Genomic DNA, 27,713 nt, shown 5'->3' with positions numbered 1-27,713 from the left:
TGGCAGAGCAGGTGAGTTTGTTCCTGCCTTGTTTTTCATTTAAATAACGATTAAGACAATAATGTACAGTAAATGTTGCAGCACAGAGGAAAATGTGTCAAGATACAAACTTTACATTTTAAGACTTCACAATAAGGATGATAATACATCAGTGACCAACAATGTCCAGTGACTTTTGTCACTGTGCTGTAAATATGATCACTAACATCTAACAGCTGTTACTCATGTTGACTTTGAATGAGGACGTAAAAGGCCTGTGGATGCAGCAGGAGGGGGAGGGGAACTATTGAAAAGATGCTTCCTGTCAGTAGGTTAGGTTCAGAGTCTGTTATTCCAGTGACTTGCTCAGAGGTTAAATGAGCTTTCTGTCTGAATTTTCCAAACTCCAGGATGGACAAATTTAGTTTTCAGTAAATCTGCTTTCTGGAGCAGAGCTCTGGCCACTCTTGGACTTACTGAGACTGTGGGGTTAGTGAGAGAGATGTGGGTGCAGGGCTTTTCTGATTTTGCATATAATTTGCATACCAGTTCATGTGGAGAAAGAGAAGTAGGCAAAGCAGGTAATTTTAAAACTGAAAGTTCAGAGCTGAAGTTTTACTTTCGTCACATTTTTATCTGTCCGGCTGGGGTATTCCCATGATTAGGGATGGGTATCGTTTAGGTTTTATCCGATACCAGTACCAAACCGGTACTTTTGAAACGGTGCCGGTGCTTAAACGGTGCTCGAACCGGTGCTTAAAGAATGGAGAACACACACTTTGTCCAAAAACCTCTCATGTTCAGCTGGTTTTTGTAAAAAGATAACAATGTTAGCCTTTTCTGCAGCTATAGGGCATATATGGTATCACTCTTGGCTGGAAGCAGTGCTTAATCAATGGAAAAAACACAAACTTTGTCCAACAACCTCTCATGTTTAGCTGTTTCCCTCCTTTTTCTTTAGTCATTTTAGCCTTTTTGGCCAGGGTGAAGGGAGTATCTGCCATCAAACAAGAAGACAGCCGCATGTAGCTATGATGATGTTTGCTAGTTCACCTTACATGCATTAATTTAATAACGTGGTTAGCCTACTCAACGTAAATTACACACGAGGAACATTAAGCTACTCACGCAGAGAAGAACGGCTGCTGCTGCATCATCATCCTCATCATTTCTGCTACACTGGCAGGGCTAGGGGCCAGGACTCTACTCTTCGGGTTTTTGGGGGATGTTGCAACTCCGGGTCTGATAACAGGCAACCCACCCGCAGTAGATGTGCTCGATGTGAGGTCTCGCAGCAAGCTATCAAGTAGGGCGAATTTCTCGGCTTTTAACAAAATGCTATACATCACCAGGTGTTTCATCAGATTCGAGGTGTTACCTCTTTTGCACAGTATCACCTTAAAGCACTTGTTGCAGGCTGCTGAGTTTGCATCTTTTGCTGTGAAGTACAGCCAGACTTTTGACCGCTTCGCCTTGGGCATTTTTAATCTGTAGCTCTGCTCTAAAAGAATGTACATACCTGGGCCCGCCTACTATCCTCGGAAAGATAAAATGATTGGCTAGAATTCAAAGTGTATGACATCTCAGGGGGAAAAAAAAGCACCGAAATAAAGTCTGGTTACTACCGTTTATGTCAGAACCAGTGCCATGATGGCACCGGTTCTGACATAAATACCGGTACCCATCCCTACCCATGATGCATTGAGTTTTTCCTTTCCAGTCACCTTTCTCACTCACTATGTGTTAATAGACCTCTCTGCATTGAGTCATATCTGTTTTAAATATGTCTCTCTTCCACAGCATGTCTTTTATCCTGTCTTCCTTCTCTCACCCCAACCGGTCGCAGCAGATGGCCCTGCCCCTCCCTGAGCCTGGTTCTGCTGGAGGTTTCTTCCTGTTAAAAGGGAGTTTTTCCTTCCCACTGTCACCAAAGTGCTTGCTCATATGGGGTCACATGATTGTTGGGTTTATCTATTATTGTACAATCTACTGTACAATATAAAGCACCTTGAGGCGACTGCTGTTGTGATTTGGCGCTATATAAATAAAATTGAATTGTATTAAGAGGTTGCTGTGGACTTGTGTCCTCTTACCAGATGTTTCAGATCCTGAGGTGTCCTGTGTTTTTATGGAGAGATGTGTCTTACCGTGCAGTTTCCAGAGTGGTTCTGATGTTTTCATCCACTGGGTTCAGGGGACAGCAAAAATCCTTGTCCACTCCTTCTACCACAACAAAGACCAACTTGGAGATCAGGACCAGCGTTTCAGAAACAGGACTTCTCTGTTCAAGGATCAGATCTCAGTTGGAAATGCCTCACTCCAAGTGACAGGGGTTACAATCCAGGACCAGGGCAGATACAAGTGCCACATAAGCACCATCGAAGGAAACCAGGAGTCATTTGTTAACCTGAAAGTGAATGGTATGAAAAATATGCAGTATAACTTAAAACTATAGAGTCAAAAAGGTAGGCATAAAGAAGTTTTTAGATCTAGTCAGGTATTACACAAAAGGCTCCCTCAGACCAATATATACTCAGGACTTGCATTTTGTGGATATATAATAATGGGTGGATAGTGCAGTGGGGCCACGTGATGGGTGTGCATTCCGTTGAAGCCTACCTCGGAATAAGAAGAGATATGTAACTGAAACAATACTAGTTATGTCCCCTAGATTAACAAGGTCCATGTCAGTTGACATGGACAGGACACACTGAGAAAAGCTCCTGGAACATAAGGGATGAGAATACAGGGCTGGAAACAACTCACTGATCCACACCACACCACCAGGATCTACAGCAATGACATCAGTAACAGCTCCCTGAGGAGGCTGACGTTTAAATGTAATATGCAATAGAAGAAAAAGCTGATCACGAACAACATGCGTTGGCTATACTGAAGCATTAGTTAACTGCAAAATGGAGTCTAATTACAGCTGTGCATCATTTTATTCTGTGCAGTGACAGAATTAAAGAATAGTTCTTTTTGTTTACAGTTCACCTTTTAAGTCTGGGAAGAGTAGATAGTGGGCCTAACTTTGGCCTTCTAATAACTAAAAACAACAACTGTTATTGAATGGTGCATACACCCTTGTCCTCAAACCCCAGTTATTGGCGAATCAAGTTTCTCTTTTGTTTTACAGCTCTGGTGCGTCAAATCATTATCCAGCAGGTAGGGAACAGACTCACCTGCAGCTCAGAGGGGATCTACCCTGAACCTCAGCTCACCTGGTCCACCAGGCCTCCATCCAGCATCACCCCCGAGAACACAAAAGTCCAACAGATTGAACAGCAACTTTACAACATCAGCAGTTTCCTGATATTTCCACACACTGATACAGATCTGGTCTACATCTGCACAGTCAGCACACACAGGAACAACAGGAGGGCAACTTGGAGGCAGCTGAGTAAGTATTGAGTCCAAATCCACAAACTATTTACTTCTGAAATTTTCTTTCGAGAATGCAAAAAGAACAGATTATATTTCATTATGTGGAATAACCCGTCGCAAACCAGATGGGAGCAACTATAAACCAAGATTAATGGGTTAGTTAACTGAGTTTAGCTCAAGGTCAGAGTTTACAGCACTATTAAGGTGGTTAGCCCGGCTGGACACACAACATGCTATGTTCACAAATTTAATTTAACATCAGCTGGAAGGTGAGTATTTTCAAACATTGTGTTCATTTTTCCAACACATTCAGCATGTTATAAATTTTCTGCTGAAGGAAAACTTTTTATATACTCTGGTCCCTCATTTATCGCGGTAGTTAAATTTTTTACAATTACTATTGATGTTTTATGGCTGTAAAACCTCTCACTGCAAAAGGACACGGACCTTCAGAATAAAACAGGAAACTGTCACAGTTCTGGGTCAGTTTGACCCAGTATTTTGAGTTGTCATGTTTTGGTGTGTTTTTGCGTTTTGGATTCTTTTCTTATGGTGGTGGTGGTGATGATGATTATGAATCTATGTTTCAGTTATTCTTGTTTAGGGAGTTGTTCGTAGGTTTTGTTTCTCATGTTTTTTGCAGGTTTGGTTCTAGTTCCATGTGTCATTTTCTGTCTGTCTCTCAGTGTCGAGTCTGCGTCTTTGTGTGATGGTTTCTTGTTCCTGTTTTATTGTGAAGGTCTGCGTCTCATGTGAGTGTGTTCAGTTTTACCTCTTGTCTCGTTGATTACTCCCAGCTGTGTCTCCCACCTGTGTGTAATCTCCCTGTGTTTCTCTGTGTGCATTTAAGTCGCGTCTTCTGTCGTTGTAGTTGCTGGTCCGTCTGTGTATCAACCCTGCTTCATCTGTGTGTTTCCCTGCTGTCAACCGCCAGCTGTTTCTGTTCTGTAGTCAGTTTGTTCCCAGTATAGTTTAGTCTTTGTTCCGTTCGCCTTTTGTCCATTTTAATTTTGTGTTTAATAAACCACCCTCACACCTTTACAAGTGCCTGCGTTTGGATCCTCCTTTATTTTCCACACGGCTCATCTCACTCGCCGTGACAGAAACTAACAGACACAGAGAACCAGAGAAGACACTGAACTGAACAGACAGACTCACAAGCAGACACAGTGACACCATAGACAGAGGGAACTCAGAGCAGTGGGAGCAGGCAGGCACAAAACAAAACCCTAACGAATGGCAAACGGAACCCAAAGACATAACAGAATAAACAAGAACACAGAATATTATAAAGAAACACAAAACACTGAGTCGTCAGACTCCGGACCATGACAGAACCATGTTATAGCAAGGGACCACTGTATGTAACATGCAGAACTAATGTTATGGAAGTCACACAGGAAAGTTAGGGTTTCTTTAGGATTTATTTAGTTTATAGGATAGTGTCAGATCTTAATTAACTGAAAAGCTAAATCTTTAAACTAATAAAGTTGAAAGTTTCAGAGTTTTAGTGTGCTACTGAGATCACAAAGGCTACAATAATCATCTGATGAAGAATTGCTACACTGATTGCGTCTTCAGTACTGCGCCTTGATGAGGAGAGATCAGAAACAGCTGAGCAAAACACTTTGAGGACACCTGCTTGCAGAGGAATACAAACAATGGAGGCGTTTGACCCTCATGTCAGGCTCGCTCCTCCATTACAAACTGTCAGCACTTTCTTTGGATACGTCATCAGAGCTTTGTGCACCTATATCCACACATTCCTGCTCCTAGTTTATTCCGTGTATTTATATTTCTCTTTCTCATAATGTGTTTTTTCTGTCTCTGCTCCTTGTCCTTTATGCGTTTCATGTGCTTTTCTGAATTCCTGTTTTCTTTGACTCATCCCTCTGGACTTTATGTAAGTTTTCATCAACTTTGCTAAAGGTCTAAGGAGCTTGGAAAGAAAAGCACCTGAACCTCTTTAAGTTGCTTGAACACATTTCATCTCTCATCTGAGAGGCTTCTTCAGTTCTAGGGTCAAATGTTCTAGGGTCAAACTGTGAACTGCCCTCTCTGTCCACTGTGAACGAGCATCTTTGAACAGAGGCGGTGACATAGATGTCCACTTCTTGATGCATGCTCAATCATCCAGGTAAGTAAAGCTCCAGAAGTTGATTCTGTTCATCTGGACGTAGCGTTTTATGGGAGAAACATTTCGTCACTCATACGAGTGACTTCTTAAGTCTCAGCTGACTGTGGGTTTCCCCAATCTTATAAACAGTACATTTGCATATGTACTGGAAGGAGGTGGAACATTTGGAGGACTGGTCCAGGAAAAACAATCTCTGCTTAAATGAGAAGAAGACGAAGGAGATGATCGTGGACTTCAGGAGGGGAAGACGTGCACACACACAAACCCATGCACATTGGAGGATCTGCAGTCGAAGTAGTATCCAGCTACAAGTTCCTGGGTATATACTTAGATAGCAACCTCACCCGGGAAAAAAAGGTGATCAGGAAGGCTCACCAGAGGCTCTACTTCCTGAGGAGGCTGAAGCGCTCAGTCCTCATGTCCATTTACAGATGTGTGGTGGAGAGTATTCTGTGCTCTGGCATCAACGTGTGGCATGGACACTGCACTGTGGCAGAGAGGAAAGCTCTACAGAGGGTGGTGAACGCTACACAGAGAGTTGTCGGAGGCAGCCTCGACATACACACATCCAAATGCAGGAAGAGGGCCACCTGTATGATTAAGTACCCCACTCACCCAGCAGACACACTCTTTGTCCCACTCCCCTCAGGCAGGAGGCTGAGGAGCATCAAATGCAAAACTACCAGACTAAGAAACGGCTTCATTCCAGAAGCTGTGAGACTTCTGAATGCATAAATGGACAAGAACTGCTATTATAGCACCTTAATCACTACTGACACTTACTGACACCGTCACTTTATCAGTGCTGGTCATCATGCCCATTTGGTGCTAAAGTATTTATCTACACCTTTAATTATACATACATGCTATACCCATACTCCATACTAGTATTAAGGTTGTTGCACTCTAGTTATAGTAGTATTTATAGTAATATTTATTGTATTGTTTTGTTACTTGTCATTTCATTTTATTTATTACTTATTACTTTAGATTTAATAATGAAGAAACAGAAATTTTTTTGCGTCTTTTCACTCCGGGACCGTGTGTCCATAATTTCGTTCCACCTCATATTAACATGTGATGCAAATGACAGTAAAGCTCCTCGAATCCCTGATTTCTTCCAGTTAATTTGCTTTGTTTTTGTCTTTGCTTGTGTTTTTCAGTTTCAGTTAAGGGTACCTACTCTGAAACAACAACAATTCCCTGCTCCAACTTAAACTCTTCACTAACCGATCTTGTCTGGAGATTCAACCACAGTCAAATAATCCTGAGTCGGACTGGGTCTGATGCCAGCTACACAGTCTCAGAGGAGTGGAAGCAGCATGTAAAGGATGTGTCAGAGTCAGGCAGCCTCACACTGCAGGACTTATCCTCAGATCAGGAGGGAACATACACGTGTGAAATCGGTGACGCTGTGGAGACACACATTACAAACACCTTTCTCAAGTTAGACAGTATTAAAGGTAAGTATTAAAGTTATTAACTGTAAAATCTGTGGAAAATAAAAACATTAGCAAACAAGCATCATGTGGGCTCTAGGTACTGTTGTTTTAAATGTATTTTTGTCTTCCAATCTGCAGACAACAGAGTCATTCCAGTGTGGCTTATCATTCCTATAGTAGTAGTAGTAGTACTACTAGTAGTGCTTCTAATCTGGTACTATAAAACGAAAGGTAAAATAATCTTCTCCCTTCACTTTATTAAGAATTAACTTTTGATGTATAAGCCGTTTGTACTGATGGTTTTTCTCCTTTTTCAGATCAGAAGACAGGCAAGGAGGCGAGAAATGCAAAGAGGTGAGAAGTGACTCGGATGTAAGCCGGCAGTTTTCCTTTTTCTTTTTGTATTGGAATGCACTGAAGCAAGTCAATATATACTGTCTAATTAGTCATTTGGCAGTCTTTTTCATCACTTGAATTGAAACTTCAAAAACATATAGAGTATTATTATTTTCTGCAGAATCATTTTTAAATGTAAGTGTTAAATATTTTTAAATGTTTAAAGATCTATTTCAAAACTTGGTAAGTTGCTTACAGATGCTGACTCAAAACTAATGTTGGTGTCATAAAACCTCTTGCAATGTGCTGAGTTTCACTAAATGAAGTTGAAAATTTTTCGGAAGCAGGGCTTCTGAAAAATTGTATGGCAAAGTCAAGATAAGATCAGAACAACTGTTACGAAAGATCCATTGAGTTTTTTTGATTAGTGAACAACAATACACATGAAAGGAAAAAGTTTGAGTTTGCTAAACGTTAGCACCTTTTTGCTTGCAGAGAAAATTCTGAACCAGACAGAGAAGGCCAAGGCAAAGAGATGACCACAGCAATGCTGTGAAGGCGAAACCCCCAGGAAAGGTCCAGTTCTCTAAGGACAAATTACATTTTTTTAATTAAGATAATATTGTGAAACAGTCATGTGACATGTGACTTTCTTATCATGGAGACAAGAATCTGCCAAAAGTAAAGCACTGTTGCCTGAATGCACCAGTGTTCAGTTTTTTTTCCCTCTCGTATGTCTGAAAGCATCGTCGTTCTTTCCTGTAAATTTCAAGAAGTAACAAAGCAAGACATTCACTTCTGAACCAACTGATGTCGGGCTGTTCACACTGAAAAAAAAGAGTCAGTTCCTCACTTTAGTCCAAAATGATTAATAATGGATAAAAACATTTCACTGGAATATGATGCACACACAATGTCTACAATAGTCCAGGAGGCAAAACATCTTCACAAAGCAAAAGTAAAAGTCCAGTTCAATTCAAATGATTAGTACTAGCATACCTGGACAATGAGGAGTGTTTGTACATGCTCCTGGGTCTTTTGACCCACCGTTGTTTTCTATTATTGTGATGTATTTTGGTTGTGGTTTTCTAACGCTTTGGTTTTTGGCTCTGTTCTTGTCACGCTGGGGCAGCAGTCGTGTGGTGAAGTGAGAAAAGGATCCAAAATGCAACAACACAGTACAAAACAGGAAATGAGGAACAGGGAGCAACTAAAGCCTATACTGGGTAAACTAGTAAACAAACCTGAAACTAGTGATGGCCCACTTGAAGCTGATGCTCCGGTGCCTGTGTCAAAAAAATCGACACACTGCTTCAGAAGCTCTGTGTCGAAGCTTGATTCGTTTGGCCAGAGTCACGTGATCAGTGACGTCCGAAGCTTCATTTAGAACGTGACTGCTTCGGTATCTGATTCAGTGGTTTATAAGCAGGTGAACCATTCGCGGGATTTGTGGAGTGTTTTGATGGTTACAGATAGCAAACCACTGATATTTCTATTGAGAGATTTGGAGCCAGCGAGGAAGAGAGGAGTTTCTGTTGTGTGAGAGTATTTTGAGTTCATTTTGGTCAATAGGGTGGGTTTTCCAGCTTTGTGTTCTTGTTGTTTGCTTTTGTTTTGTGTGTGTTTATTTTATCTGACAACAGGAAAAACTTCAAATGTCAAAAATCTGCTTTTCATAATATAAATATCATTAAATAACTTTAGAAAGACTTCTATTTGACTCTTTACATTTAATGTTATAAAAATATATATTTTATGTTTTAAATAATTTTAAAATGTTAGTCTGCAAAATGTGCAGCAATTGAATTTATTTATTCTCTTTAGCTGATAGTTTGTGGGGCCCAGTTAGAATGTATAACTGCATCTATACCAGTTTCTCTGCACTCCAGCCTCTTCTGTTCCATGTGAAGGGATTTTCCTTAATGCAGGAGAAATTATCTCCATGAAAAGGAACAGGTTCGGCCATCGCACAGTGGAACAAATTCTCTTCTTAAATACAAATGGAAAAGGGTTACCTTAAATGCATCATGTTTTTAATTTGCAAGTTTATAAGCACTTTCCCTTTCCAGTTCACAATCAATTCTACCCCCAGGTCAAAAATATGTATAGGAAAATTTCCCTAATGTAATATTATTTATAAATACACCTGTCTAGCGATTAACTGCATAAGTACATGGAGGCAGGACCTCACAGCAGAAGCATACTCCATAATGTGTTGTACATTATTATATGTATATTACCGTAATTGTCGGGCTATAAGCCGCTACTTTTTGCACAAGCTTTGAACCCTGCGGCTTTTAGTCAGGTGCGGCTTTTCTATGGATTGTCCGTGATTTTTGTCATATCGTAAGACGATTTGTTTTGTTTGTTCCGCTGTTGTACGGCACTACGTTGCCGGGCGGAAGGATCGGGGTTCAAGAGTGGTATGTTAGTCACATGTCCGTCCGCCAGGCAACGTAGTGCCGTACGAAGTAGCGCGAAAAACAAACTTCAAAGTAGCGCTACGCATTCAGCGGGAGGCGTGGATGACGAGCGGCGATAAACTTGCGAAAAGCAAGTTATGCCCAACTCCACCGGTGGATTCTGACAGCGTGGAAAAGTGCGAAAACATCCACGATCACCAATGGATTTTGAAGGGCTGGACTCCTGCATGATGGAGAGGAGGACACCGCCACGGCCCTTCTGAGGGTGTTCGACTCTGACACTGACAATGACAATGAGGATTATCTTTGGTTTTGAAAGTGACAACGAAGGAGAGAAGCGGAGAGTGGATGACAAAGCCATCCTGAGCCTGTTCGTTTCCGACATTGGAGAAGAGGACTTTGGTGGTTTTAGAGCGCAGGAAGAAGAAAGATGGTGAATGACTGACTTTTCTTCTTGTTAAAGCCGTGTCACTGCACCTGAGCCTAAAAGGTAGTCCGAATCTATTTTTCTGGTGTGCTGTAGGCTACTGTTATGTACTACATGTGCAAATATGTACCCATAACTTGTTTTTCAAAATATTAATAAAAGGGGTGTGTCTCCAAACAGCCATCTCTTTCCTGACAATTCGCTTTGTGCATATTCTCTTACATATGATAAGTCAACATTGAAACACCTGCGGCTTTTAGTCAGGTGCGGCTAATGTATGTACAAAACAGGATTTTCCCCTGATTTTAGCTTGTGCGGCTAATATTCAGGTGCGCTTTGTAGTCCGGGAAATACGGTATATGTAACGTGGTATTTTTCAATTATTGTATGTACCAACATCAAGAAGTCACAAGCAAAGAAAGACCAAACCACGGTGCATACTTAAACAAGGAAAGTTTACTGGTCAAAATTATTTATTAAAGTAATAAACAACATTTTTGTCACCCCAAAAAATACATGTATAAAGCAACACAACGGTGGCCCAATATCAGACAGAATTCCACTCTGTAGAGTGAGCAATCATAATGAAGCAGTTGGTTTTATTTTGTAGATTCAAGCTGCTCTTCATATTTTTGGCCACCAGATGTCACCAGAGAGGACTGTGTTGAAAAGCTTTGAGTTAATGAACCGTTTTTCAATACAAGCTTCAGAAAGCTTCATTTGGCCATCACTACCTGAAACCATAAGGACGCGGGGAGTCATGCAGGAAAGACACGGAGAAAGGAAAGTAGATAGAAATGGGGAATACCAAATCACACAGAGTGACGAGGAACACAGGCAGGCACACACTATAAATACACACAAGGTAATGAAGGAATGACACACCAGAGGGGAACACAGCTGAACCTAATTAGACACGACGAAACACAGAACTTCAAAGTAAAACAGAAAACTCACAAACTGTTTTACAAACACAAACTCAGGGACACGGACAAGGCACAAGGGGGAAGAACACAGATAGGGATAATAAAACACTGAACACCAGAACCAAATCCTAACAACTAATACAAAATCAGAAGAAAATAGAAAATAACAACTACACGGGGGCACGTGTGGGGTGGCTAAGAGAGCAATTGAAGGATGCCATGTTTACTGAATATGTGCCTAATTTTGTCAGGACATAGCTGGGTCCATTGCTTCTGCGTGCTCTATTTTCACAAGCAAAGGCCTGGCTCTTTCTCCTGGCACCTTCTCAGGTGATCTCCATGCCTTCTTCTCAAATCAACGTCAGGACTGCCGCAAAAAAGCTGACCGTTGTCAACAGGATTCGAACCTGTGCGGGGAGACCCCAATGGATTTCTAGTCCATCGCCTTGACCGCTCGGCCACAACAACCACATTGGGCTGTGCAACTACATACTTGAAACTACATATAGGGTGATCGTGGCTCAGGGGGTTAGGAATCGCATCTGTAACCGGAAGGTCGCCGGTGCGATCCCTGGGCTCTCTGTCCTGGTCGTTGTGTCCTTGGGCAAGACACTTTACCCTACTTGCCTACTGGTGTTGGCCAGAGGGGCCGATAGCGCGATATGGCAGCCTCGCTTCTGTCAGTCTGCCCCAGGGCAGCTGTGGCTACAACTGTAGCTGCCTCCACCAGTGTGTGAATGCGAGAGTGAATGAATAGTGGTATTGTAAAGCGCTTTGGGTGCCTTGAAAAGCGCTATATAAATCCAATCCATTATTATTATTATTATTGAAAGACATACGTCTTCCAAGTCCTACGCCACACATCTTTCAAGTAGGATGTGCACAACAACGGCCACGCTGGATTGTAAATGCGGTAGCTGCATGACTTTGGTGCGAAAGCTTGTGGTTTTGCAGTTCCGTGAGATTGGTGCAGCACAGCTGCGGTTGAAGCTAGCTGGCTGACATTAGCTTGCTTGTTTGCATGAACAGTAACACACACAGCTGATGATTTTGCCACCGCAAAGAGCTGATCAGTACATGGTTAGTAAAATGTTATCTTCATTCCAAACATTCAGCACAATATTTAAAGTGGGACTGGGTGTCTTTATGAAGAAGTAGCGTGTCCAATCCCAGTTTCATGTAAGAAGGTAGAGGTATGAAGTGATGAGAACTCAAAGCCTGTTTGAACAGTGTCTTTCCACAGCAAACGGTAGCAGCGAGGCCGATGAAGAATGCACCTGGCCTGACATTGTAAGCATTTGCAGAAAGAGCGGAGAACGTTTTTAGTGTAAAACAACACGCAGCCTACACGCTTGAACAGCCCTGCGAGTGGCAACTGCGATGGCCGGGAATCGAACCCGGGTCAACTGCTTGGAAGGCAGCTATGCGCGCCACTATACCACCATCGCTGTGAAAGACTGCAACATCACTGATTCATTGTCCGGCTTATACAGATTTTCAGGACAATTAACAAGGTGGGCATTGTGATTACTCGCTTGTCAGGTTCTAAACTGGTCAAAAGGTAGATCACTAAAAAGACTAGTGCTTTCATGCAACTGCACATTTAATCTCATCAGCAAAGCTTCTTTGCTACTCAAGTGTGGCCTCTCACGCATTTAAACTCTTGCGTGATTTTTAGCACCTTGAGAGTCGCAATGGTCACGCGAGTTCTTCAGGTCACAGCAGACAAGGTGAGAATAGGTGTGAATCTGTCTTGGGACGAATCTGGGACGAGGACGTCTTTGGCTCCTCTTTCAAGTTATTGGACTTTGGCAAAAAGGTTTTACGCTTAATTCAAAAATGAGAGCAAGTGTCTGTGTCCCGAATACAAAGTGGGAGCTGGTTCCACAGAGAGGGGCCTGAAAAGTGATGGCTCTGCCTTCCATTGCACTTTAAAATCCCCTCGGAAGCCAGCAGTCTGAGAGCAAAGCACTCTGTTGGGATGATATGGCACTGTGAGATCTTGTAGACAAAATTGGTGGTGATTATTCAAGACCTTGTGTGTGAGGGCAAGTATTTGGATTTTTATTTGGGATTTAATTGGGAGCCAATGAAGAGAGAAGTCCATATGGGGGAAATCTACTCTGTCCTTCCAGTCCCTGACTGTGCTCTGGATGCAGCGTTTTGGAAAACAGTGTAAAGGCTTTTCAGGAAGCTTTTAGGACACTGTGAAAATACTGAATTTGAATAGTGGAGGCTAGAAGTAGTGAATATATCCTTCCTCTCTATCATTAGATGGAGAGAGTGTACAAAGGCCGGCATAGTGGGTCTGTGGCCACTCTTGCTTGCGCTTTTGCGTGTCTGTCAGCCAGCTGTGGAGAAGAGCAACGTTTTTACATGCAAAGAGCTGTAGTGAAAAGCAGTGTTCCAAACAAGGAAATGTGTCCACTCCTTGTGCTTTTCATGCAGTAATGTTTGAAGCTATTTCTGCTGTTGTCCCATTCCCGGTGAAATCCGCTGTGCCTCCAATCCCGATCCTCTTGCAAAGCAATGAGCATTTGTCAGACGCATGAGTCATTGGCGGTACTCAGACTGGATCCTGGACGACTACACGGGGCACGTGTGGGGTGGCTAAGAGAGCAATTGAAGGATGCCATGTTTACTGAATATGTGCCTAATTTTGTCAGGACATAGCTGGGTCCATTGCTTCTGCGTGCTCTATTTTCACAAGCAAAGGCCTGGCTCTTTCTCCTGGCACCTTCTCAGGTGATCTCCATGCCTTCTTCTCAAATCAACGTCAGGACTGCCGCAAAAAAGCTGACCGTTGTCGACAGGATTCGAACCTGTGCGGGGAGACCCCAATGGATTTCTAGTCCATCGCCTTGACCGCTCGGCCACAACAACCACATTGGGCTGTGCAACTACATACTTGAAACTACATATAGGGTGATCGTGGCTCAGGGGGTTAGGAATCGCATCTGTAACCGGAAGGTCGCCGGTGCGATCCCTGGGCTCTCTGTCCTGGTCGTTGTGTCCTTGGGCAAGACACTTTACCCTACTTGCCTACTGGTGTTGGCCAGAGGGGCCGATAGCGCGATATGGCAGCCTCGCTTCTGTCAGTCTGCCCCAGGGCAGCTGTGGCTACAACTGTAGCTGCCTCCACCAGTGTGTGAATGCGAGAGTGAATGAATAGTGGTATTGTAAAGCGCTTTGGGTGCCTTGAAAAGCGCTATATAAATCCAATCCATTATTATTATTATTATTAAAAGACATACGTCTTCCAAGTCCTACGCCACACATCTTTCAAGTAGGATGTGCACAACAACGGCCACGCTGGATTGTAAATGCGGTAGCTGCATGACTTTGGTGCGAAAGCTTGTGGTTTTGCAGTTCCGTGAGATTGGTGCAGCACAGCTGCGGTTGAAGCTAGCTGGCTGACATTAGCTTGCTTGTTTGCATGAACAGTAACACACACAGCTGATGATTTTGCCACCGCAAAGAGCTGATCAGTACATGGTTAGTAAAATGTTATCTTCATTCCAAACATTCAGCACAATATTTAAAGTGGGACTGGGTGTCTTTATGAAGAAGTAGCGTGTCCAATCCCAGTTTCATGTAAGAAGGTAGAGGTATGAAGTGATGAGAACTCAAAGCCTGTTTGAACAGTGTCTTTTCACAGCAAACGGTAGCAGCGAGGCCGATGAAGAATGCACCTGGCCTGACATTGTAAGCATTTGCAGAAAGAGCGGAGAACGTTTTTAGTGTAAAACAACACGCAGCCCACACGCTTGAACAGCCCTGCGAGTGGCAACTGCGATGGCCGGGAATCGAACCCGGGTCAACTGCTTGGAAGGCAGCTATGCTCGCCACTATACCACCATCGCTGTGAAAGACTGCAACATCACTGATTCATTGTCCGGCTTATACAGATTTTCAGGACAATTAACAAGGTGGGCATTGTGATTACTCGCTTGTCAGGTTCTAAACTGGTCAAAAGGTAGATCACTAAAAAGACTAGTGCTTTCATGCAACTGCACATTTAATCTCATCAGCAAAGCTTCTTTGCTACTCAAGTGTGGCCTCTCACGCATTTAAACTCTTGCGTGATTTTTAGCACCTTGAGAGTCGCAATGGTCACGCGAGTTCTTCAGGTCACAGCAGACAAGGTGAGAATAGGTGTGAATCTGTCTTGGGACGAATCTGGGACGAGGACGTCTTTGGCTCCTCTTTCAAGTTATTGGACTTTGGCAAAAAGGTTTTACGCTTAATTCAAAAATGAGAGCAAGTGTCTGTGTCCCGAATACAAAGTGGGAGCTGGTTCCACAGAGAGGGGCCTGAAAAGTGATGGCTCTGCCTTCCATTGCACTTTAAAATCCCCTCGGAAGCCAGCAGTCTGAGAGCAAAGCACTCTGTTGGGATGATATGGCACTGTGAGATCTTGTAGACAAAATTGGTGGTGATTATTCAAGACCTTGTGTGTGAGGGCAAGTATTTGGATTTTTATTTGGGATTTAATTGGGAGCCAATGAAGAGAGAAGTCCATATGGGGGAAATCTACTCTGTCCTTCCAGGCCCTGACTGTGCTCTGGATGCAGCGTTTTGGAAAACAGTGTAAAGGCTTTTCAGGAAGCTTTTAGGACACTGTGAAAATACTGAATTTGAATAGTGGAGGCTAGAAGTAGTGAATGTATCCTTCCTCTCTATCATTAGATGGAGAGAGTGTACAAAGGCCGGCATAGTGGGTCTGTGGCCACTCTTGCTTGCGCTTTTGCGTGTCTGTCAGCCAGCTGTGGAGAAGAGCAACGTTTTTACATGCAAAGAGCTGTAGTGAAAAGCAGTGTTCCAAACAAGGAAATGTGTCCACTCCTTGTGCTTTTCATGCAGTAATGTTTGAAGCTATTTCTGCTGTTGTCCCATTCCCGGTGAAATCCGCTGTGCCTCCAATCCCGATCCTCTTGCAAAGCAATGAGCATTTGTCAGACGCATGAGTCATTGGCGGTACTCAGACTGGATCCTGGACGACTACACGGGGCACGTGTGGGGTGGCTAAGAGAGCAATTGAAGGATGCCATGTTTACTGAATATGTGCCTAATTTTGTCAGGACATAGCTGGGTCCATTGCTTCTGCGTGCTCTATTTTCACAAGCAAAGGCCTGGCTCTTTCTCCTGGCACCTTCTCAGGTGATCTCCATGCCTTCTTCTCAAATCAACGTCAGGACTGCCGCAAAAAAGCTGACCGTTGTCGACAGGATTCGAACCTGTGCGGGGAGACCCCAATGGATTTCTAGTCCATCGCCTTGACCGCTCGGCCACAACAACCACATTGGGCTGTGCAACTACATACTTGAAACTACATATAGGGTGATCGTGGCTCAGGGGGTTAGGAATCGCATCTGTAACCGGAAGGTCGCCGGTGCGATCCCTGGGCTCTCTGTCCTGGTCGTTGTGTCCTTGGGCAAGACACTTTACCCTACTTGCCTACTGGTGTTGGCCAGAGGGGCCGATAGCGCGATATGGCAGCCTCGCTTCTGTCAGTCTGCCCCAGGGCAGCTGTGGCTACAACTGTAGCTGCCTCCACCAGTGTGTGAATGCGAGAGTGAATGAATAGTGGTATTGTAAAGCGCTTTGGGTGCCTTGAAAAGCGCTATATAAATCCAATCCATTATTATTATTATTATTATTGAAAGACATACGTCTTCCAAGTCCTACGCCACACATCTTTCAAGTAGGATGTGCACAACAACGGCCACGCTGGATTGTAAATGCGGTAGCTGCATGACTTTGGTGCGAAAGCTTGTGGTTTTGCAGTTCCGTGAGATTGGTGCAGCACAGCTGCGGTTGAAGCTAGCTGGCTGACATTAGCTTGCTTGTTTGCATGAACAGTAACACACACAGCTGATGATTTTGCCACCGCAAAGAGCTGATCAGTACATGGTTAGTAAAATGTTATCTTCATTCCAAACATTCAGCACAATATTTAAAGTGGGACTGGGTGTCTTTATGAAGAAGTAGCGTGTCCAATCCCAGTTTCATGTAAGAAGGTAGAGGTATGAAGTGATGAGAACTCAAAGCCTGTTTGAACAGTGTCTTTCCACAGCAAACGGTAGCAGCGAGGCCGATGAAGAATGCACCTGGCCTGACATTGTAAGCATTTGCAGAAAGAGCGGAGAACGTTTTTAGTGTAAAACAACACGCAGCCCACACGCTTGAACAGCCCTGCGAGTGGCAACTGCGATGGCCGGGAATCGAACCCGGGTCAACTGCTTGGAAGGCAGCTATGCTCGCCACTATACCACCATCGCTGTGAAAGACTGCAACATCACTGATTCATTGTCCGGCTTATACAGATTTTCAGGACAATTAACAAGGTGGGCATTGTGATTACTCGCTTGTCAGGTTCTAAACTGGTCAAAAGGTAGATCACTAAAAAGACTAGTGCTTTCATGCAACTGCACATTTAATCTCATCAGCAAAGCTTCTTTGCTACTCAAGTGTGGCCTCTCACGCATTTAAACTCTTGCGTGATTTTTAGCACCTTGAGAGTCGCAATGGTCACGCGAGTTCTTCAGGTCACAGCAGACAAGGTGAGAATAGGTGTGAATCTGTCTTGGGACGAATCTGGGACGAGGACGTCTTTGGCTCCTCTTTCAAGTTATTGGACTTTGGCAAAAAGGTTTTACGCTTAATTCAAAAATGAGAGCAAGTGTCTGTGTCCCGAATACAAAGTGGGAGCTGGTTCCACAGAGAGGGGCCTGAAAAGTGATGGCTCTGCCTTCCATTGCACTTTAAAATCCCCTCGGAAGCCAGCAGTCTGAGAGCAAAGCACTCTGTTGGGATGATATGGCACTGTGAGATCTTGTAGACAAAATTGGTGGTGATTATTCAAGACCTTGTGTGTGAGGGCAAGTATTTGAATTTTTATTTGGGATTTAATTGGGAGCCAATGAAGAGAGAAGTCCATATGGGGGAAATCTACTCTGTCCTTCCAGTCCCTGACTGTGCTCTGGATGCAGCGTTTTGGAAAACAGTGTAAAGGCTTTTCAGGAAGCTTTTAGGACACTGTGAAAATACTGAATTTGAATAGTGGAGGCTAGAAGTAGTGAATATATCCTTCCTCTCTATCATTAGATGGAGAGAGTGTACAAAGGCCGGCATAGTGGGTCTGTGGCCACTCTTGCTTGCGCTTTTGCGTGTCTGTCAGCCAGCTGTGGAGAAGAGCAACGTTTTTACATGCAAAGAGCTGTAGTGAAAAGCAGTGTTCCAAACAAGGAAATGTGTCCACTCCTTGTGCTTTTCATGCAGTAATGTTTGAAGCTATTTCTGCTGTTGTCCCATTCCCGGTGAAATCCGCTGTGCCTCCAATCCCGATCCTCTTGCAAAGCAATGAGCATTTGTCAGACGCATGAGTCATTGGCGGTACTCAGACTGGATCCTGGACGACCACACGGGGCACGTGTGGGGTGGCTAAGAGAGCAATTGAAGGATGCCATGTTTACTGAATATGTGCCTAATTTTGTCAGGACATAGCTGGGTCCATTGCTTCTGCGTGCTCTATTTTCACAAGCAAAGGCCTGGCTCTTTCTCCTGGCACCTTCTCAGGTGATCTCCATGCCTTCTTCTCAAATCAACGTCAGGACTGCCGCAAAAAAGCTGACCGTTGTCGACAGGATTCGAACCTGTGCGGGGAGACCCCAATGGATTTCTAGTCCATCGCCTTGACCGCTCGGCCACAACAACCACATTGGGCTGTGCAACTACATACTTGAAACTACATATAGGGTGATCGTGGCTCAGGGGGTTAGGAATCGCATCTGTAACCGGAAGGTCGCCGGTGCGATCCCTGGGCTCTCTGTCCTGGTCGTTGTGTCCTTGGGCAAGACACTTTACCCTACTTGCCTACTGGTGTTGGCCAGAGGGGCCGATAGCGCGATATGGCAGCCTCGCTTCTGTCAGTCTGCCCCAGGGCAGCTGTGGCTACAACTGTAGCTGCCTCCACCAGTGTGTGAATGCGAGAGTGAATGAATAGTGGTATTGTAAAGCGCTTTGGGTGCCTTGAAAAGCGCTATATAAATCCAATCCATTATTATTATTATTATTGAAAGACATACGTCTTCCAAGTCCTACGCCACACATCTTTCAAGTAGGATGTGCACAACAACGGCCACGCTGGATTGTAAATGCGGTAGCTGCATGACTTTGGTGCGAAAGCTTGTGGTTTTGCAGTTCCGTGAGATTGGTGCAGCACAGCTGCGGTTGAAGCTAGCTGGCTGACATTAGCTTGCTTGTTTGCATGAACAGTAACACACACAGCTGATGATTTTGCCACCGCAAAGAGCTGATCAGTACATGGTTAGTAAAATGTTATCTTCATTCCAAACATTCAGCACAATATTTAAAGTGGGACTGGGTGTCTTTATGAAGAAGTAGCGTGTCCAATCCCAGTTTCATGTAAGAAGGTAGAGGTATGAAGTGATGAGAACTCAAAGCCTGTTTGAACAGTGTCTTTTCACAGCAAACGGTAGCAGCGAGGCCGATGAAGAATGCACCTGGCCTGACATTGTAAGCATTTGCAGAAAGAGCGGAGAACGTTTTTAGTGTAAAACAACACGCAGCCCACACGCTTGAACAGCCCTGCGAGTGGCAACTGCGATGGCCGGGAATCGAACCCGGGTCAACTGCTTGGAAGGCAGCTATGCTCGCCACTATACCACCATCGCTGTGAAAGACTGCAACATCACTGATTCATTGTCCGGCTTATACAGATTTTCAGGACAATTAACAAGGTGGGCATTGTGATTACTCGCTTGTCAGGTTCTAAACTGGTCAAAAGGTAGATCACTAAAAAGACTAGTGCTTTCATGCAACTGCACATTTAATCTCATCAGCAAAGCTTCTTTGCTACTCAAGTGTGGCCTCTCACGCATTTAAACTCTTGCGTGATTTTTAGCACCTTGAGAGTCGCAATGGTCACGCGAGTTCTTCAGGTCACAGCAGACAAGGTGAGAATAGGTGTGAATCTGTCTTGGGACGAATCTGGGACGAGGACGTCTTTGGCTCCTCTTTCAAGTTATTGGACTTTGGCAAAAAGGTTTTACGCTTAATTCAAAAATGAGAGCAAGTGTCTGTGTCCCGAATACAAAGTGGGAGCTGGTTCCACAGAGAGGGGCCTGAAAAGTGATGGCTCTGCCTTCCATTGCACTTTAAAATCCCCTCGGAAGCCAGCAGTCTGAGAGCAAAGCACTCTGTTGGGATGATATGGCACTGTGAGATCTTGTAGACAAAATTGGTGGTGATTATTCAAGACCTTGTGTGTGAGGGCAAGTATTTGGATTTTTATTTGGGATTTAATTGGGAGCCAATGAAGAGAGAAGTCCATATGGGGGAAATCTACTCTGTCCTTCCAGGCCCTGACTGTGCTCTGGATGCAGCGTTTTGGAAAACAGTGTAAAGGCTTTTCAGGAAGCTTTTAGGACACTGTGAAAATACTGAATTTGAATAGTGGAGGCTAGAAGTAGTGAATGTATCCTTCCTCTCTATCATTAGATGGAGAGAGTGTACAAAGGCCGGCATAGTGGGTCTGTGGCCACTCTTGCTTGCGCTTTTGCGTGTCTGTCAGCCAGCTGTGGAGAAGAGCAACGTTTTTACATGCAAAGAGCTGTAGTGAAAAGCAGTGTTCCAAACAAGGAAATGTGTCCACTCCTTGTGCTTTTCATGCAGTAATGTTTGAAGCTATTTCTGCTGTTGTCCCATTCCCGGTGAAATCCGCTGTGCCTCCAATCCCGATCCTCTTGCAAAGCAATGAGCATTTGTCAGACGCATGAGTCATTGGCGGTACTCAGACTGGATCCTGGACGACTACACGGGGCACGTGTGGGGTGGCTAAGAGAGCAATTGAAGGATGCCATGTTTACTGAATATGTGCCTAATTTTGTCAGGACATAGCTGGGTCCATTGCTTCTGCGTGCTCTATTTTCACAAGCAAAGGCCTGGCTCTTTCTCCTGGCACCTTCTCAGGTGATCTCCATGCCTTCTTCTCAAATCAACGTCAGGACTGCCGCAAAAAAGCTGACCGTTGTCGACAGGATTCGAACCTGTGCGGGGAGACCCCAATGGATTTCTAGTCCATCGCCTTGACCGCTCGGCCACAACAACCACATTGGGCTGTGCAACTACATACTTGAAACTACATATAGGGTGATCGTGGCTCAGGGGGTTAGGAATCGCATCTGTAACCGGAAGGTCGCCGGTGCGATCCCTGGGCTCTCTGTCCTGGTCGTTGTGTCCTTGGGCAAGACACTTTACCCTACTTGCCTACTGGTGTTGGCCAGAGGGGCCGATAGCGCGATATGGCAGCCTCGCTTCTGTCAGTCTGCCCCAGGGCAGCTGTGGCTACAACTGTAGCTGCCTCCACCAGTGTGTGAATGCGAGAGTGAATGAATAGTGGTATTGTAAAGCGCTTTGGGTGCCTTGAAAAGCGCTATATAAATCCAATCCATTATTATTATTATTATTGAAAGACATACGTCTTCCAAGTCCTACGCCACACATCTTTCAAGTAGGATGTGCACAACAACGGCCACGCTGGATTGTAAATGCGGTAGCTGCATGACTTTGGTGCGAAAGCTTGTGGTTTTGCAGTTCCGTGAGATTGGTGCAGCACAGCTGCGGTTGAAGCTAGCTGGCTGACATTAGCTTGCTTGTTTGCATGAACAGTAACACACACAGCTGATGATTTTGCCACCGCAAAGAGCTGATCAGTACATGGTTAGTAAAATGTTATCTTCATTCCAAACATTCAGCACAATATTTAAAGTGGGACTGGGTGTCTTTATGAAGAAGTAGCGTGTCCAATCCCAGTTTCATGTAAGAAGGTAGAGGTATGAAGTGATGAGAACTCAAAGCCTGTTTGAACAGTGTCTTTCCACAGCAAACGGTAGCAGCGAGGCCGATGAAGAATGCACCTGGCCTGACATTGTAAGCATTTGCAGAAAGAGCGGAGAACGTTTTTAGTGTAAAACAACACGCAGCCCACACGCTTGAACAGCCCTGCGAGTGGCAACTGCGATGGCCGGGAATCGAACCCGGGTCAACTGCTTGGAAGGCAGCTATGCTCGCCACTATACCACCATCGCTGTGAAAGACTGCAACATCACTGATTCATTGTCCGGCTTATACAGATTTTCAGGACAATTAACAAGGTGGGCATTGTGATTACTCGCTTGTCAGGTTCTAAACTGGTCAAAAGGTAGATCACTAAAAAGACTAGTGCTTTCATGCAACTGCACATTTAATCTCATCAGCAAAGCTTCTTTGCTACTCAAGTGTGGCCTCTCACGCATTTAAACTCTTGCGTGATTTTTAGCACCTTGAGAGTCGCAATGGTCACGCGAGTTCTTCAGGTCACAGCAGACAAGGTGAGAATAGGTGTGAATCTGTCTTGGGACGAATCTGGGACGAGGACGTCTTTGGCTCCTCTTTCAAGTTATTGGACTTTGGCAAAAAGGTTTTACGCTTAATTCAAAAATGAGAGCAAGTGTCTGTGTCCCGAATACAAAGTGGGAGCTGGTTCCACAGAGAGGGGCCTGAAAAGTGATGGCTCTGCCTTCCATTGCACTTTAAAATCCCCTCGGAAGCCAGCAGTCTGAGAGCAAAGCACTCTGTTGGGATGATATGGCACTGTGAGATCTTGTAGACAAAATTGGTGGTGATTATTCAAGACCTTGTGTGTGAGGGCAAGTATTTGGATTTTTATTTGGGATTTAATTGGGAGCCAATGAAGAGAGAAGTCCATATGGGGGAAATCTACTCTGTCCTTCCAGTCCCTGACTGTGCTCTGGATGCAGCGTTTTGGAAAACAGTGTAAAGGCTTTTCAGGAAGCTTTTAGGACACTGTGAAAATACTGAATTTGAATAGTGGAGGCTAGAAGTAGTGAATATATCCTTCCTCTCTATCATTAGATGGAGAGAGTGTACAAAGGCCGGCATAGTGGGTCTGTGGCCACTCTTGCTTGCGCTTTTGCGTGTCTGTCAGCCAGCTGTGGAGAAGAGCAACGTTTTTACATGCAAAGAGCTGTAGTGAAAAGCAGTGTTCCAAACAAGGAAATGTGTCCACTCCTTGTGCTTTTCATGCAGTAATGTTTGAAGCTATTTCTGCTGTTGTCCCATTCCCGGTGAAATCCGCTGTGCCTCCAATCCCGATCCTCTTGCAAAGCAATGAGCATTTGTCAGACGCATGAGTCATTGGCGGTACTCAGACTGGATCCTGGACGACTACACGGGGCACGTGTGGGGTGGCTAAGAGAGCAATTGAAGGATGCCATGTTTACTGAATATGTGCCTAATTTTGTCAGGACATAGCTGGGTCCATTGCTTCTGCGTGCTCTATTTTCACAAGCAAAGGCCTGGCTCTTTCTCCTGGCACCTTCTCAGGTGATCTCCATGCCTTCTTCTCAAATCAACGTCAGGACTGCCGCAAAAAAGCTGACCGTTGTCGACAGGATTCGAACCTGTGCGGGGAGACCCCAATGGATTTCTAGTCCATCGCCTTGACCGCTCGGCCACAACAACCACATTGGGCTGTGCAACTACATACTTGAAACTACATATAGGGTGATCGTGGCTCAGGGGGTTAGGAATCGCATCTGTAACCGGAAGGTCGCCGGTGCGATCCCTGGGCTCTCTGTCCTGGTCGTTGTGTCCTTGGGCAAGACACTTTACCCTACTTGCCTACTGGTGTTGGCCAGAGGGGCCGATAGCGCGATATGGCAGCCTCGCTTCTGTCAGTCTGCCCCAGGGCAGCTGTGGCTACAACTGTAGCTGCCTCCACCAGTGTGTGAATGCGAGAGTGAATGAATAGTGGTATTGTAAAGCGCTTTGGGTGCCTTGAAAAGCGCTATATAAATCCAATCCATTATTATTATTATTATTGAAAGACATACGTCTTCCAAGTCCTACGCCACACATCTTTCAAGTAGGATGTGCACAACAACGGCCACGCTGGATTGTAAATGCGGTAGCTGCATGACTTTGGTGCGAAAGCTTGTGGTTTTGCAGTTCCGTGAGATTGGTGCAGCACAGCTGCGGTTGAAGCTAGCTGGCTGACATTAGCTTGCTTGTTTGCATGAACAGTAACACACACAGCTGATGATTTTGCCACCGCAAAGAGCTGATCAGTACATGGTTAGTAAAATGTTATCTTCATTCCAAACATTCAGCACAATATTTAAAGTGGGACTGGGTGTCTTTATGAAGAAGTAGCGTGTCCAATCCCAGTTTCATGTAAGAAGGTAGAGGTATGAAGTGATGAGAACTCAAAGCCTGTTTGAACAGTGTCTTTCCACAGCAAACGGTAGCAGCGAGGCCGATGAAGAATGCACCTGGCCTGACATTGTAAGCATTTGCAGAAAGAGCGGAGAACGTTTTTAGTGTAAAACAACACGCAGCCCACACGCTTGAACAGCCCTGCGAGTGGCAACTGCGATGGCCGGGAATCGAACCCGGGTCAACTGCTTGGAAGGCAGCTATGCTCGCCACTATACCACCATCGCTGTGAAAGACTGCAACATCACTGATTCATTGTCCGGCTTATACAGATTTTCAGGACAATTAACAAGGTGGGCATTGTGATTACTCGCTTGTCAGGTTCTAAACTGGTCAAAAGGTAGATCACTAAAAAGACTAGTGCTTTCATGCAACTGCACATTTAATCTCATCAGCAAAGCTTCTTTGCTACTCAAGTGTGGCCTCTCACGCATTTAAACTCTTGCGTGATTTTTAGCACCTTGAGAGTCGCAATGGTCACGCGAGTTCTTCAGGTCACAGCAGACAAGGTGAGAATAGGTGTGAATCTGTCTTGGGACGAATCTGGGACGAGGACGTCTTTGGCTCCTCTTTCAAGTTATTGGACTTTGGCAAAAAGGTTTTACGCTTAATTCAAAAATGAGAGCAAGTGTCTGTGTCCCGAATACAAAGTGGGAGCTGGTTCCACAGAGAGGGGCCTGAAAAGTGATGGCTCTGCCTTCCATTGCACTTTAAAATCCCCTCGGAAGCCAGCAGTCTGAGAGCAAAGCACTCTGTTGGGATGATATGGCACTGTGAGATCTTGTAGACAAAATTGGTGGTGATTATTCAAGACCTTGTGTGTGAGGGCAAGTATTTGGATTTTTATTTGGGATTTAATTGGGAGCCAATGAAGAGAGAAGTCCATATGGGGGAAATCTACTCTGTCCTTCCAGGCCCTGACTGTGCTCTGGATGCAGCGTTTTGGAAAACAGTGTAAAGGCTTTTCAGGAAGCTTTTAGGACACTGTGAAAATACTGAATTTGAATAGTGGAGGCTAGAAGTAGTGAATGTATCCTTCCTCTCTATCATTAGATGGAGAGAGTGTACAAAGGCCGGCATAGTGGGTCTGTGGCCACTCTTGCTTGCGCTTTTGCGTGTCTGTCAGCCAGCTGTGGAGAAGAGCAACGTTTTTACATGCAAAGAGCTGTAGTGAAAAGCAGTGTTCCAAACAAGGAAATGTGTCCACTCCTTGTGCTTTTCATGCAGTAATGTTTGAAGCTATTTCTGCTGTTGTCCCATTCCCGGTGAAATCCGCTGTGCCTCCAATCCCGATCCTCTTGCAAAGCAATGAGCATTTGTCAGACGCATGAGTCATTGGCGGTACTCAGACTGGATCCTGGACGACTACACGGGGCACGTGTGGGGTGGCTAAGAGAGCAATTGAAGGATGCCATGTTTACTGAATATGTGCCTAATTTTGTCAGGACATAGCTGGGTCCATTGCTTCTGCGTGCTCTATTTTCACAAGCAAAGGCCTGGCTCTTTCTCCTGGCACCTTCTCAGGTGATCTCCATGCCTTCTTCTCAAATCAACGTCAGGACTGCCGCAAAAAAGCTGACCGTTGTCGACAGGATTCGAACCTGTGCGGGGAGACCCCAATGGATTTCTAGTCCATCGCCTTGACCGCTCGGCCACAACAACCACATTGGGCTGTGCAACTACATACTTGAAACTACATATAGGGTGATCGTGGCTCAGGGGGTTAGGAATCGCATCTGTAACCGGAAGGTCGCCGGTGCGATCCCTGGGCTCTCTGTCCTGGTCGTTGTGTCCTTGGGCAAGACACTTTACCCTACTTGCCTACTGGTGTTGGCCAGAGGGGCCGATAGCGCGATATGGCAGCCTCGCTTCTGTCAGTCTGCCCCAGGGCAGCTGTGGCTACAACTGTAGCTGCCTCCACCAGTGTGTGAATGCGAGAGTGAATGAATAGTGGTATTGTAAAGCGCTTTGGGTGCCTTGAAAAGCGCTATATAAATCCAATCCATTATTATTATTATTATTGAAAGACATACGTCTTCCAAGTCCTACGCCACACATCTTTAAAGTAGGATGTGCACAACAACGGCCACGCTGGATTGTAAATGCGGTAGCTGCATGACTTTGGTGCGAAAGCTTGTGGTTTTGCAGTTCCGTGAGATTGGTGCAGCACAGCTGCGGTTGAAGCTAGCTGGCTGACATTAGCTTGCTTGTTTGCATGAACAGTAACACACACAGCTGATGATTTTGCCACCGCAAAGAGCTGATCAGTACATGGTTAGTAAAATGTTATCTTCATTCCAAACATTCAGCACAATATTTAAAGTGGGACTGGGTGTCTTTATGAAGAAGTAGCGTGTCCAATCCCAGTTTCATGTAAGAAGGTAGAGGTATGAAGTGATGAGAACTCAAAGCCTGTTTGAACAGTGTCTTTCCACAGCAAACGGTAGCAGCGAGGCCGATGAAGAATGCACCTGGCCTGACATTGTAAGCATTTGCAGAAAGAGCGGAGAACGTTTTTAGTGTAAAACAACACGCAGCCCACACGCTTGAACAGCCCTGCGAGTGGCAACTGCGATGGCCGGGAATCGAACCCGGGTCAACTGCTTGGAAGGCAGCTATGCTCGCCACTATACCACCATCGCTGTGAAAGACTGCAACATCACTGATTCATTGTCCGGCTTATACAGATTTTCAGGACAATTAACAAGGTGGGCATTGTGATTACTCGCTTGTCAGGTTCTAAACTGGTCAAAAGGTAGATCACTAAAAAGACTAGTGCTTTCATGCAACTGCACATTTAATCTCATCAGCAAAGCTTCTTTGCTACTCAAGTGTGGCCTCTCACGCATTTAAACTCTTGCGTGATTTTTAGCACCTTGAGAGTCGCAATGGTCACGCGAGTTCTTCAGGTCACAGCAGACAAGGTGAGAATAGGTGTGAATCTGTCTTGGGACGAATCTGGGACGAGGACGTCTTTGGCTCCTCTTTCAAGTTATTGGACTTTGGCAAAAAGGTTTTACGCTTAATTCAAAAATGAGAGCAAGTGTCTGTGTCCCGAATACAAAGTGGGAGCTGGTTCCACAGAGAGGGGCCTGAAAAGTGATGGCTCTGCCTTCCATTGCACTTTAAAATCCCCTCGGAAGCCAGCAGTCTGAGAGCAAAGCACTCTGTTGGGATGATATGGCACTGTGAGATCTTGTAGACAAAATTGGTGGTGATTATTCAAGACCTTGTGTGTGAGGGCAAGTATTTGGATTTTTATTTGGGATTTAATTGGGAGCCAATGAAGAGAGAAGTCCATATGGGGGAAATCTACTCTGTCCTTCCAGTCCCTGACTGTGCTCTGGATGCAGCGTT

General features: G+C 44.8%; 14 non-coding genes across 14 annotated transcripts; all 14 read right to left on the bottom strand.

Annotated features, from left to right (window-relative positions):
• Nucleotides 1-11,443: 11,443 nt before the first annotated feature.
• trnas-aga (transfer RNA serine (anticodon AGA)) lies at nt 11,444-11,525 on the bottom strand. The gene has a single exon. It is a non-coding gene; the product is annotated as a tRNA-Ser (tRNA).
• Nucleotides 11,526-12,433: 908 nt separating this feature from the next.
• On the bottom strand, nt 12,434-12,505 carry trnag-ucc (transfer RNA glycine (anticodon UCC)). Its single transcript has one exon. It is a non-coding gene; the product is annotated as a tRNA-Gly (tRNA).
• Nucleotides 12,506-13,858: 1,353 nt separating this feature from the next.
• trnas-aga (transfer RNA serine (anticodon AGA)) lies at nt 13,859-13,940 on the bottom strand. Its single transcript has one exon. It is a non-coding gene; the product is annotated as a tRNA-Ser (tRNA).
• A 908-nt stretch (nt 13,941-14,848) lies between these two features.
• On the bottom strand, nt 14,849-14,920 carry trnag-ucc (transfer RNA glycine (anticodon UCC)). The gene has a single exon. It is a non-coding gene; the product is annotated as a tRNA-Gly (tRNA).
• Nucleotides 14,921-16,273: 1,353 nt separating this feature from the next.
• On the bottom strand, nt 16,274-16,355 carry trnas-aga (transfer RNA serine (anticodon AGA)). The gene has a single exon. It is a non-coding gene; the product is annotated as a tRNA-Ser (tRNA).
• Nucleotides 16,356-17,266: 911 nt separating this feature from the next.
• Nucleotides 17,267-17,338, bottom strand: trnag-ucc (transfer RNA glycine (anticodon UCC)). The gene has a single exon. It is a non-coding gene; the product is annotated as a tRNA-Gly (tRNA).
• Nucleotides 17,339-18,691: 1,353 nt separating this feature from the next.
• On the bottom strand, nt 18,692-18,773 carry trnas-aga (transfer RNA serine (anticodon AGA)). Its single transcript has one exon. It is a non-coding gene; the product is annotated as a tRNA-Ser (tRNA).
• A 908-nt stretch (nt 18,774-19,681) lies between these two features.
• Nucleotides 19,682-19,753, bottom strand: trnag-ucc (transfer RNA glycine (anticodon UCC)). Its single transcript has one exon. It is a non-coding gene; the product is annotated as a tRNA-Gly (tRNA).
• Nucleotides 19,754-21,106: 1,353 nt separating this feature from the next.
• trnas-aga (transfer RNA serine (anticodon AGA)) lies at nt 21,107-21,188 on the bottom strand. The gene has a single exon. It is a non-coding gene; the product is annotated as a tRNA-Ser (tRNA).
• Nucleotides 21,189-22,096: 908 nt separating this feature from the next.
• Nucleotides 22,097-22,168, bottom strand: trnag-ucc (transfer RNA glycine (anticodon UCC)). The gene has a single exon. It is a non-coding gene; the product is annotated as a tRNA-Gly (tRNA).
• A 1,353-nt stretch (nt 22,169-23,521) lies between these two features.
• Nucleotides 23,522-23,603, bottom strand: trnas-aga (transfer RNA serine (anticodon AGA)). Its single transcript has one exon. It is a non-coding gene; the product is annotated as a tRNA-Ser (tRNA).
• A 908-nt stretch (nt 23,604-24,511) lies between these two features.
• Nucleotides 24,512-24,583, bottom strand: trnag-ucc (transfer RNA glycine (anticodon UCC)). The gene has a single exon. It is a non-coding gene; the product is annotated as a tRNA-Gly (tRNA).
• Nucleotides 24,584-25,936: 1,353 nt separating this feature from the next.
• On the bottom strand, nt 25,937-26,018 carry trnas-aga (transfer RNA serine (anticodon AGA)). The gene has a single exon. It is a non-coding gene; the product is annotated as a tRNA-Ser (tRNA).
• Nucleotides 26,019-26,926: 908 nt separating this feature from the next.
• On the bottom strand, nt 26,927-26,998 carry trnag-ucc (transfer RNA glycine (anticodon UCC)). Its single transcript has one exon. It is a non-coding gene; the product is annotated as a tRNA-Gly (tRNA).
• Between the last annotated feature and the right edge of the window lie 715 nt (nt 26,999-27,713).

This window comes from Diplotaxodon limnothrissa, linkage group LG9 (genome assembly GCF_057381915.1).
Source record: "Diplotaxodon limnothrissa isolate DT_005_m linkage group LG9, D_limnothrissa_male_GT1.1, whole genome shotgun sequence".
Lineage (NCBI taxonomy): Eukaryota > Metazoa > Chordata > Actinopteri > Cichliformes > Cichlidae > Diplotaxodon > Diplotaxodon limnothrissa.
Note: the sequence above shows the minus strand (reverse complement) of the source record. Positions and strands in the feature narration are given on the sequence as shown.